This window comes from Populus trichocarpa, chromosome 5 (assembly GCF_000002775.5).
Source record: "Populus trichocarpa isolate Nisqually-1 chromosome 5, P.trichocarpa_v4.1, whole genome shotgun sequence".
NCBI classification, from domain to species: domain Eukaryota; kingdom Viridiplantae; phylum Streptophyta; class Magnoliopsida; order Malpighiales; family Salicaceae; genus Populus; species Populus trichocarpa.
Genome location: NC_037289.2, coordinates 12,253,063 through 12,262,643, shown reverse-complemented (window position 1 = coordinate 12,262,643; position 9,581 = coordinate 12,253,063). Strand labels below are relative to the sequence as shown.

Here is a 9,581-nt window from a genome sequence, read left to right as displayed (position 1 = left end):
GGTATTTTATTCCATTTATTTTTATATCTAATTTGGTCCTCCTAATTTATGTGTTTTATATACTTTTCTTAATTAATGTTTTTTTTTCAATTTTATCCCTTATCATTTTATAGAATTTATTTTTTTTAATTCAATTTTAATCCTCATTCTTTTGATTTATTTTTTTTAATTCAATTTTAGTCCTAATTCTTTTTATTTATTTTTTTTATTTTATTTTTTCCCTCATCATTTTATTTCATTTTTTTTTTATCCAAGTTGATCCTTATTCTTTCAATTATATTTTTTATCCTTTTCTTAATTTATTTTGTTTTCCATTTTACCCCCTAATTATTTTCTTTCATTTTGTTTTTATTCCGTATTCGGTCCATATTGTTTGACTTTTAAATTATTTTATGTTTAGAAATTTTTTTTTGTTATTTTTTCATGATTGTCTTTCTACGGGGTAATCCCTGTTTCATGACCTAGGCCCTATTAGGTTCGGCTTTTTCTGGGATTGTTTATTAAAATTTGATTTTTTTTTTCCAATTCATCATTTGATATTTGGTTATGAGACCCTTGGCTTCATTGTTTGTCATCTTTTTATTGAGTTATCCCGATTTCATATACTAGGTAACAGGTTAGTCGAGTTAATCTAAGTTGACTCGGAATTTTTTTGCTAGATTTTTTATGAGGTTGATTTTTTAAAAAAAAACCATCCTTTGGCATTAAATTATTGGCTCTTGAATTTTGTGATTTTGTTTTTGTTTTCTTTCTGTTGGGTTATCCTGAGTATGGGTTAGTCAAGTAATCCCGAATTAGCTCGAGTTTTATTTTTCAATATTTTTTATTTAAATTTTTTTTTTTTTGCTAGGTCTTCTTTTGGAAGTTTAATTTTTTTTTTATCTTGTTCTCATAACATGGGTGGTGGGTTAGTCAAGTTAACTCGGGTTGACTCATGTTTTTTTCCCTAAACATGTTTTTATGACATTGATATTTTTTTAATTTTTATCATTTGACTTTAAATTATTGGCCCTTGGACTTCATCATTTTTAGCCTTTCTTTCTATTAGGTTATCCGAAGAGCAGGTACGTAAAGTTAATCCAAATTAACTCGGGTTTTTTTAATTGAACTTGGATCTTTTTTCTTAATAGGCCCTTCTTTTAAAATTTTATTTTTTTTATTGCAATTTCATATCACGAGGTATATGCTAGTTAAGTAGCCTAGATTGACTCGAGTTTTCTTTTTCGATGTTATATTTTTTGATTTTTTTTTTTTTTGTTTTATCATTTGGCATTCAATTATTAGAACTTGAGTTTTGCAAAAAAATTTTGTTTCTTTTGCACGTTATTTTGATTTGATATATCAGGTTGCATGTTAGTAAAATTAACTTAGATTTTCTTGAATTGTTGTCGCTTAGGCTTTTTTTTTTTTTTTTTTAACGTTAAGAAAATTTGACTGGATTCCTTGAAAGAATTAGAATAAACTAACCTCAGTCCCAGCAATGCCCATTGCTAGACCAATATCTGCTTCATGGAGTGATGGGGCATCATTCGTTCCATCACCAGTTACTGCAACAACTTCACCGAAAGTACACAAATGTTTCACTAGTGTATGCTTGTCAAGTGGAGAAGATCGAGCCATCACCTACAAATGAATTCAAATTTGTTAGTCTTGGCGAGACTAACTCTTTTCACAACTGAGAAATTTAATTGCAGTTAGATCTTTGTTAAACATGGAAGTAAGAAACACCTGAATTTTGGGAATTAGTTGGAGCAACTCTTCCTGGCTCTTTTCTCGGAAGTCTGGACCCTCAACGGCTATACCATCATCGGTAAGAATCCCACATTCCCTTGCAATAGCCTTGGCAGTATTTATATTGTCTCCTGTAAACATTCTTACAGGAATACCCACTGAACGGCAAACTGCAACAGACTCCTTGACGCCTGGACGAACAGGATCTTTGATACCCGCTATCCCTATACAAGTGTGCCCGGAATGTGGTAAAGGATTATCAGGGAGAACCCACTTTCCAGCACCATATACGCAAGACAGAGAGTTCTAAGAGCCTCACTAGCAAACTGATCAATTGTAGCCTTAAGGTTGTTTATGGATTCTTCATCCAGGGGAATAACGTCACCATTTGAATTGATCACCTTGTTACAAGCAGCCAAAACTATTTCTGAAGCATCTTTGGTGTGGGCTCGCAAACCACCTTCAGGAAGCTCCACCACTACACCCGTTTGATTCTTCGTGGAATTGAAAGGCTCAACTCTAACAAGTTTCACTGCTTGTCGCTCTGCCTGGAAATCTCCACCAAGAGATAGGCCAAACTCCAACAAAGAAGTCTCAGTGGGTGGTCCTAAAATTTCGCATTTTCCATATTTGTTAACAATGACTTCACCCCCAGTGTTGTTAAATAATGTCTGCAAGAGAAGTTTTCCAGAAGAAGCAGGGATTTCAGAGAACAAGCTAGAAGCCTTAGTAGGTAGGTCAACTTCCTTGACATTCATGCAAATGCATGATTACACAACAGTCATATGATTCGTAGTTATTAGTGTCCCTGTTGTCACTGCAGATATTTGTGGCTGACCCCATAGTCTCACATGCTGCCAGATGACGGACAAGTGCTTTATCATTCATCATCTTCTTCATGGAAAAGGCAAGGCTTAACGTCACAGCCAGTGGTAGCCCCTCGGAACTGAACAACAACAATTGTAACTGCAATTGCAAAGTATTCCAGCATCTCCAATGCATCATCTCCAGACCAGCTAAAGTAAGTCCCTGCTTGCCATTTACGGCTAAATAATCCTTGGATCAGAACTGCAAAACTCACTACAGCAAAGAAAAGGCCTATCTTCCCAATAATGATTGCCACTCCATTCAATTTTACCTGCAGTGGAGTTTCATCATCTCCTCCTTCACTTAGAGTTGCCATCAATTTATCACATTGGGTTCTCATCCCAACAGTGGCAACCATCATCTTGCATGATCCATCTTGAACCTCAGTTCCAGAAAGCATACAAGGATTTTCAGAATTTACCATTACTGGCTCACTTTCACCAGTTAAACTCGACTCATCAATTAATACAGAAAAGCCTGAAACAAAAAGCCCATCTGCAGGTACTTGATCTCCAATAGCAAGATGCACTATATCACCAGGAAGCAAATCATATATGGACAATTTCTGCCTAAATCCATTACTCGTGACCTGAATGGTGATCTTCCTTTTCTCTTTGTCCAAATCCCTGAATTGTAACGATTGACGATAATCACTTACAGCTGTCACAAACACGACTGACAAGATACTTGCAACAATTCCGAGGCCATCATGAGCTCCATTCGGCCAGCCTTCTGTTGCTATGCCAACAATTAAAGACACAAAAGCACACACCCCAAGTATCATTAGAGTCATATCCTGAAGTGCTTCCCAAACAAAAATCCAGAAACTCCTAACTTGGCTCGCAGCAAACTTATTGATCCCATAAGTCTCTTGTCTGTGATTCAGTAGATCACACTATTCGTGGTGGTTAGCCCATCAGTCATTGAAGTGCAGAGCTTTTCTGCAACACCATTTACCCCACCGTAAAATTTAAGCTTCTTCTCATCGTGGCCTTCGACAATTGATCCTAACTCATCAGCGCATATTGTCAAAACCTGCAGCCTTGACTTGTGCAGGTGTGGTATAGTCGCTTGGGGAGAAACCTGAAAACATTCCATTTCTATAATTATCATTTATCAGTTACGAAGAGGCTGTAGAACTATCTAAGCTTAATTAACTAAATTCGAAACAACCTCACCTTGGATAGATTGAAATGCAGCTTTGGAAACCAGAACAGCAATCCTTAATTTCTCCTGCAATATTAAAACACACACACACACACAAAGAAAAGTAAGCTTCCGCCGCAATCACCAGGTATTATATGTGTTCTCTCATAAAAACAAAATGTATTCTGGCAGGCTTTATACATTATTGTATTGGGCAAGGCAGAAATAGCAGTGCATCACCGTAAGAAGAAAGAAACTAAGAGGTCAAATAACGTAAATTATGAACTGGTGAAGGATGCAACGTCAGATTAGCCAAGCAAATTAATTTGTATTAAATGCCAACGTATTACATGCAGTAAGGAATTTATGATACCAATGGAAATCGATTATGGTTGGTCTGATCACACAAATTAAAGTTAGAAACTGAAATGAATTGCGGAAAAACTGATTGCAGATATCAGCTTAATATAGATGATATACAGCAATTTAAGATAGGAATACAATGAGATAAGAAGCTAAACATATATATTTATTTTTAAGATAAACACGATCTCATTTGTTACTAATCAAGAAGGTTTATCTCTATCAGCCTCCTTCAAACTGATGGGAAGATTGTGAAACATTAGTTATTTGTCTATAAAAGAAAGAAAACATGAGGAGGAGAGACCTTTAGTGAAGATGTCTGAAGGTTAGATGGAGATGTATTTAACTTGTATATCTTTGTTAAAGATCTTCTATAATGGTAGTCCATCTCGATTTGTTCTTGCATGAAAAACAACAGGGTTTGAAGATAGTGTTAAAGAACTGATATTGTTAACCCAAATACAAGGTGCAACTGGTAAAGATATATGAAGTTCTTTGAAGAGCATTCTCAACCAGTAAAGTTCAGCTACTGTATATGCCATTGATTGATATTCAACTTCAGTGCTTGATCTTGCCACCACATATTGTTTCTTAGCAATCCAAGAGATCATATGAACCTAGATAAATGCAGTATTCTAACCAGATCTCCGATCATCCAGATTATCAGTTTAATTAGAGTCATAAAAACCATTGAGTTGAAGTGAACCCTTATTAAATTGAAAACCAAATTGTAGAGTGCCTTTAAGATATTTTAACACCCTTTTGGCAACAGTGAAATGAATATTTGTAGGATAATAGAGAAATTGACATTGTAGGATATATCAGGTCTGGTTAATGTCAAATACTTAAGAGCTTCCACCATGCTTATGTATTCAATAGGGTCACTAAGAGGATCTCTTGAGAATTTTGAGAGTTTGGCACCTGCTATGCATGGTGTTGGTGCAAGTTTAGCACTAGTCATTTTCATGCGATGTAGAAGGTCAACAACATATTTACCTTGGTGAAGATGCAAGTCATTTTTTGTCTTGGTTACGTGAATGCCTAAGAAATAAGATAGTGACCCAAGATCATTGATAGCAAATTTAAAGCTGAGATTATAGATAAGACTATCAATGGTCGTAACAGCATTACTGGTGACAATAATGACATCGACATAAATGAGCACAAAAACACACACATTGTTATGATGGTAAGTAAATAAAGAAGTGTCCACAGTTGAGGCAGTGAATCCAAGTTCCAAGAGAGCCTGAGACAACCTTAAGAACCAAGTTCTAAGGCCATATATTGATTTATGCATAAGGCATACATGATCAGGTAAATTTGAGTCTTCAAAACCTTAAGGTTGCTCCATATAAATCTCCTCTTTAAGATACCCATGGAGAAAGGCATTAGAAATATCAAGTTGTATGATTTACCAATTAGAATGTACTGACAAAGCAAGGGCTAACTGAATAGTAACAGGTTTAATAACTAGACTAAAAGTCTCAATAAAATCAAGACCATCAACTTGATCAAATCCTTTCGCCACCAATCTTGCCTTATACTTGTCAATAATGCCATCAGCATGTTGTTTTATTTTGAAAACCTATTTGTTCCTCACAACCTGTTTATGTCTTGGTCATGGACAAAGTGACCAAGTTTTGTTAGTCAGCAATGCATTATATTCAGCAGTCATTGCATTCAACCAATCTTGATTCCTTGCAGCTTGTTTAAAGGTTGTTAGTTCAGATGGTAACGTGTGAGTGAAAAGAGCTTAGAGAGGATTATTGGGGTGGTAATCCGGATGATCGAAGATCTACCTCAGGATACTGCATTTATCTAGGCTCATGTCTGATCTTTTGGACTGCTAAAAAACAATCCGTGATGGTAAGAAGAAAATTGTTTGGAAACTCTAGTGGTTTGGAGTCAGGGGTAGAGAAGATTGGATTAGGATTGGATCTTGACTAGTGGTGACTTTTCTGGGTAGGAAATCTTGGTTTCTTCTTGCCAGATTTGTGGGAAGACAAATCATTAGGCCCTTGATTATTACCACTGCATGGATTTTTCTTATCAAGGCAGGCATTCTCTTGCTCAGTGAGCAGCAATGGCAACTCATACTCAAGAGGAACAGGGACCTGAATAGCCATAGTATCTTGACAGTGGTGCAAATAATCACATCACTTCTAAATTCCAGAATTTAACCTTGCATCGGCAACCATTTCATAGAAATGACAAAGTAATTGTTGGCAATAGAGGAGGTTTACATATCACCAATACTGGTTCTTCTATATTTGCTACACCTACATCAAAATTTCTTTTAACCAATATTCTTCATTATCTATCTTCCTCATTAAATCTATTATCTATTCAATGTTTTTGCTTTGATAACAACTGTTATTTTATACTCACAACAACTCATTTCTTTGTGAAGGATCTGCAGACCAAGGAAATTCTCCTTCAAGGGCCGAGTAAAGCTGGTTTATATCCAATGTTCCTGCAGCAACTCAAATTCAACAAGTCAACTCCCAAAACTGCTATGCTTTCTCCTTTTACTACACTTTTAGGTGTTACTACTCCTTTTCAAGTCTAGCATTCACGGTTGGGTCATCTGTCAGACACCATGGTTTCTAGTTTAGTGAAAAACTTGTTCATACCTGTTTCTGGATTAAAAAAAAACTCAAACCTTATGTGAGTCCTTGCAGGTAGTTAAGAGTCATAAAATTCATTTCCTTGAGTCCAATAATAGGTCTAGTCATCCCCTTGAATTGATTCATTCGGGTGTATGGACTTCTCATGTCATGTTAGTTAGTGGTTGTAAATTTTATGTGATATTTATTGATGATTTTTCCAGATTTACATGGTTGTTCCCATTTAAACAAAAATCAGAGGTGTTTGACTGCTTTGTTCGTTTTAAAAGCTTAGTTGAAAACCAATTTTCCAGTTCTATCAAGCAGCTATTAACAGGCAATGGTGGTGAGTATTTATCTACTGTTATCCAGGAATACCTCTCACAAAATAGAATTCTTCTTAAACTCACATGTCTCTACACTTCAGAACAAAATGGAGTCTCTGAAAGAAAGCATAGACATATCACCAACATTGGTCTTACCCTTTTGGCTTAATCAAATTTGTCTTTCAGGTATTGGGTGGATGCATTCTTCACGGCCAGTTACCTCATAAACAGACTCCCTGCACCTGTCCCATCAAATAAATCTCCATATTTCTCTTTATTAAACAAACAACCAAACTATTCATTACTAAAAACATTCAGGTGTTTATGTTTTCCATTACTTAGGTCTTATAATGCACATAAACTTGCTTTCAGAAGTAAAAAAATGTGTATTTCTTGGATATAGCTCTAATTATAAAGGTTATTGATGTTTTGATCCACAAACAAACAGAGTTTACATATCCGGACATGTGGTCTTTGATGAGTTGAACTTTCCTACTCAAGATACACTTACTACAACCGATATTACTCCTCCCTTGCAGCAGAATTCTCCTCAGTTTTCAAAGTCCACTCGGTCAGGTACTGTCTCAAACACCTTGTCTCTTATTCAAGCTACTTTACCTAATTTTTCTACTAATCTACCTGATTCAGACAATCATCTTAGACCCTCACAACTTACCTTACCTCGTCAGATCAACACTACACCCATACTTGATCATCTATCTACAGACTCTAACCTAGAGTCATCCTCAGTTTCTAATAATCCTAACCAACAGCCAACCCTCACCTTTACTTTGACTCCTTCATCACATATTATAACAAGATCTCAGACGAACTCTTTCAAACCAAAGCACTTTCCAGATTATCATCTCTATCATTCCACCCATAAAATTATTTGGAAACTCGAGTGGATTGTGGTTTGGAGTAAGGGGTAGAGAAGATTGGATTAGGATGGATCTTGGCTGGTGGTGACTTTTCTGGGTAGGAAATCTTGGTTTCTTATTAGTTGGTTTGTGTTTAGGGGTGAAAAAGGCCAACTGAGTAATATCAGATAACTGGGTTTATTTTGTGCTTCAAGGGGTTGCTCGTAGTTAAGTAGTTCAGATTGAAAGGCATTAAAGGAGATTGGTTGATCTTGGGTAGCAAAGTTGAGAGAGGTGATGAAAGAGGTGAAAATGGGATTTAATCCACCAACAATATATGAGATAAGATCTTCATTATCAACTGATTTTGCTACAACAGAAAGTTGGTCAGATAAATGTTTTGCTATTAGCAAATGATCAGAACAACATTTGTTACCTTGCTGCAGAGTTTGGAGTTGTCTTTTAAGATGAATGATTCTTGAATGAGATTGAGGAGCAAATATGGTAGCAAAACCATTCCAAACTTATATAGATGTAGTAATTCCATACACAGTAAAAAGAATTTTCTCATCTAGGGTGGCATTTAACCATGCCAAAATACATTGATCCTTCTTCTGCTAAACTAGATATGTTGGATTAAAATCAGAGGTTGGTTTGCCAGTTGAGTCAGCAAGGAATTGAGAAGGACAAGCTTCAGAGCCATCAACAATGCTCAAGAGGTCATAGCTTTTCAAGGTTGGTATGAACTAAGTTGTCCAGTTTAGATAATTATGTCCTTCTAGTTTGACAGACACAAAAGAGGTGATATTATGAATGAAAAATGAAGGTGATGCAGAGAAAGCGGCTATAATGGATCGGGAGAAAAAGAAAAAGAAGAAAGAGCGTGAGCTTTGAAGCTTTGATACCAAGTTAGAAACTGAAATGAATTATGGAAAAGCTTACTACGGATATCAACTTAGTATACATTGTATTTATAGGTGATATACAACAATCTAAGATATGAATACAATAAGATAAGAAGTTAAACATACATCTTTATCTTTGAGAAAAACATGATCTTATTTGTTACTAATCAAAGCTAATAGAAAGAAGGTTTATCTCTAACAATTAATACCAAAGATTGTCAATGAAATGAACCTTCTTTTAGGATTTTTCACCACTCCGCATAACTTCCTTCCTTTCTGCAGTGCTTCCTCTGATGAATGCTTGGCTTTCACCTAAAAATCCTGACTCATTAACCTATCCATCTTTCTTTCTCTCGAATGCAAACAACCAGCCTTAATTTAAACACAAACCGGAATTTCTACAAACCCCCAAAGAGCACAATGTGTTATTCGGAGGAGTGGCGTAAAAAAAATGAAAGAAGGAAGACGAGGAAGTTTTAATGGCATTGCCTTTTGAATTATTGTGGCAAAAAAGGCACTTTTTTAGGATACCTGATTCTAAAAAAACAAAAAAGAGGTTTCCATTTAAAAAAGAAGGTTGCTCGACCAGTTTGGTCATTTAACACCATGAATAAGAATAATAGTTGATCTAGTTCTAGAAATTCAGGTAAGGAGTCATTAATACATTGAGAAAAAATGATGACATCCTTCCTATATTTTTTTCTTATGAAAAAAATATTTTTACTGTGTTTTTATCTAAATTTATCTTGTGATTGCCGTAATTATACTAATTCAATT

The 9,581-nt window shown here is 35.5% G+C and overlaps 1 pseudogene; it reads right to left on the bottom strand.

The window, feature by feature from the left end:
• Positions 1–1,452: 1,452 nt before the first annotated feature.
• On the bottom strand, positions 1,453–9,146 carry LOC18099573 (calcium-transporting ATPase 2, plasma membrane-type-like; annotated as a pseudogene).
• Between the last annotated feature and the right edge of the window lie 435 nt (positions 9,147–9,581).